This window comes from Siphateles boraxobius, unplaced genomic scaffold, assembly GCF_051911475.1.
Source record: "Siphateles boraxobius isolate OS27281-9 unplaced genomic scaffold, OSU_SipBor_1 65, whole genome shotgun sequence".
Lineage (NCBI taxonomy): Eukaryota > Metazoa > Chordata > Actinopteri > Cypriniformes > Leuciscidae > Siphateles > Siphateles boraxobius.
This window is the reverse complement of record NW_027509192.1, coordinates 2396825-2400000: the sequence shown is the minus strand read 5'-3', so window position 1 is coordinate 2400000 and position 3176 is coordinate 2396825.

The following is a 3176-nucleotide window of genomic DNA, read 5'->3' as shown; positions in this document are numbered from 1 at the left end:
GATCCGTCACACGCACTCAAGCTGTGATTTTTAACACTTGTGTTTGTGTAGAAGCGCCTCCGCACAGGTGACAGGTTTTACTCGGGAAAACCACAAGGTTGTCCGACTGCAGTGCAACTTCAGATTTGTGTCAGTCCGTCTGGAGTTTTATTGAGCCAGTTGATATTATACCAAAGTTTGACTTTATGCTTTGTGAGTATTTTTGCCTTATTTTCCAGGTAAAATACCTTAAAACAAGTTACATTTCCTTGAGCAGCAATATCATTTTGTTTTATATATGTATCTTTAATATTAAGGGATATTAAGGTATAATATTAAGGGATAAATAAGGGGTATTTAGTCTTACTGCACTTGTAGATTTATTCACTTGATTTATACCAAAAAAAGTGGAACATTCTGCCAGTGTAATGAATTTAAAGTTAGCATGAAGTGGAAAATATATCTATTTTCGAAATGTATCTTGTTGATCGTATTGTGAACGATTCATCCATGTATTTTTCTTTTTTTCTTATTCTTTTTTTTTTTTTGAGCTTGTAAAAAACAACTAAAAAAATATTTTCTCTGGTGACGAATGCTGGACTTCTCCAATCGTTTAGTCCACCTAAACTCTGACCCTTTCTTACAAACTACTTGAACTTCCTGCAGAAATTTTAAGGTATTTTACTGGGGGGGGGGGGTGTAATTTTTTACAGCTTTATGATCTTTTTGTTTGCGACATTTAGAAGCAAATAAATACACACACACACACACACACACACATAAATATGTATAAATTAGAAAATCAGAAATTCAGTAGTCTATTTATGCGTTTTAGATTAGAAAAACAAATTCATAATTACATTTTAAAAACTAAAATTAGGGAAAAGTGCGTGTACCACAGCCCGCCCCCCCCCCCCCCCCCCCCAACACCTTTTGCTTTTAGAAATGGGGTATCATCTACATCAGATAAACCTTCCCACATTCATTCAAATATTTGCTAAAATGGTATAATTTTAAGATTGTAATTGAATTTTTGTGTGTGTGTGTTTTTTACACAAAATATTAATTTGAGTTTTAATTGCTTTATCATAAAAGAAGAACAGGAGCATGGAGTTATAGGAGAAGACATTAACTAAAATGTTTTGAAGTTGAAGTCATCCCTAATATTTTAGAAATTATGCCGGGTTTTGATGCCCTGTAAAGCAGAACTACAACATGTGACTCAAATGTCAGTCAATATTTTAAGGGTTTATTTTGCGATTAATGACCGGCTAACTTTACATAATTGTACCTACTCAACAAATTTAAAAAAGATTTTTGACTTTAAATAATTTAATATTTTAGTAGCACATTACTTTAAAGCCTACACTAAGACAAATATATAACAAAACAAAAAAAAAATATATATATATATATATATATTACAATGTACAAATCAATAACTTTTGCTATAGGAGAAACATGAGACTATCACTGCTTCATTATGCAGAAATATTTGATCACAGAATGCTGCGGTCGACCAATCAGAATCAATTATTTCAGAAAGCATTTGACAGAACAGCAAAAAACGCCATGCATCTCATTATGTTAGTTGGACTAAAGCACAGCTACAGTCCTTCATGATGACTAAATACTTTCTGTACAAGGTCTTAATTAGGTTTGGTCACAAGCTTTGTGCTTTGTCCAGCATGAAGGTCTTTATATTTCAATTCTACCGCTTCCTGCCCTCAAAAGTACTTGAATGAAAACTCAGTTCCCACATATAAACACTCCAGTGGCCGTGAAAAGGCTTCCCTACTCATTTCTCCCTCTGGTGAAGTTTATTTCAGTGTATTACGCCATGAGAAACCAGGAGCAGTCATTTTTCAGATTGAGTCTGAGAAGCTTCGAGAGCTCGTTCTGACGCCGCACGCTGAGCTTTTCTTTTCCAAGATGGACACAAATGAACTCCACAACCTCTTAAACACTAACTGCTTTCCAGAAGGCACATTAAATGCGTTCTTAGTACAGTGCATATCGAGACAAATCATCTTGAGAGACAGAACAAGCTGTTCTGCTGAGAAAATGCACTGAGCAAACACAAAAACATGATAAAATTAAGCACTAATTACAGCTGAACACTGATGATAATTTTAGTTGACTGAGTTAGAGCACAAAAAAATGAGCTGAAAGCAACAGACCCACATTAACCACCATACAAATGTAAAACAGATGATTGAGTTTGAGGATTTAATGGAGCTCTAAAGTAAAACTGAATTTATTTTGACTAAAATGTTTTGTCGTTGAGGTCAAGTATGCCTAACACTTTCGAAATTATGCTGGGTTTTGATGCCCTCCAACTGTACATTATGTCGTATTACACAGCTACTCAACAAAATGAAAAATAAAAAAGTTTTGATATGAAACATTGATTTAAATTACTTTATTACATATTATATTAAAGCCAAATTCAAGACAAATAGTCCATTTAAATGTACAATCTCCCCTGCAACAAGACAAAAAACAATATTACAGTAATATAAATACTGAATTCCTCTGAGGAATGAGTATATTTATGGAACAAAAATTAATTATTTTATTTATCAAAATAAACAGAAAACAGTTCAAACTTTGCTAAAACGATACTTTTGAGCTAAGACATTATTATTGTACTTAAAGTATTTGTATAAATAATGTGATCCTTTTGCCCCATGCATGCTGGCTTGCCACCTCATTTGTTTATAAGATTTAAAAAAATAATGGTTTATTTTTACTCCATCAATGTTCAATACAAATATATGTTTTTTTTCTGCAATCATACACTATGGGAACAGTGAAAAAACACAGTTTATCACTGTTGTACCCTACATAAGTACATTGGGCAACTATGTTTACACCATGGTATATCAATATGGTCATCAAACAGTAACATGATATATTACCATCTGATTCTATCACTGTGTACCGTGGTACAGTACTCTTTTGTAAGGGGGGTCAGGGTTCTTGTCATGCTGGAATGTGACAATATACAATCAGCCATTCAAATCAGTAATAAATAATCCTGAACATCATGGGAATGTTATCGAAAGTCTTTTTTTTATTTTGTTTCAAGTGCTGCAGTCTTGTATAAGCAGTTAGGAGCCATAAAATAGACCATATTATTTCATCAAAGCCATAAAGCAGCACATTCTTCCTCTCTCTCTCTCTCTCTCTCTCTC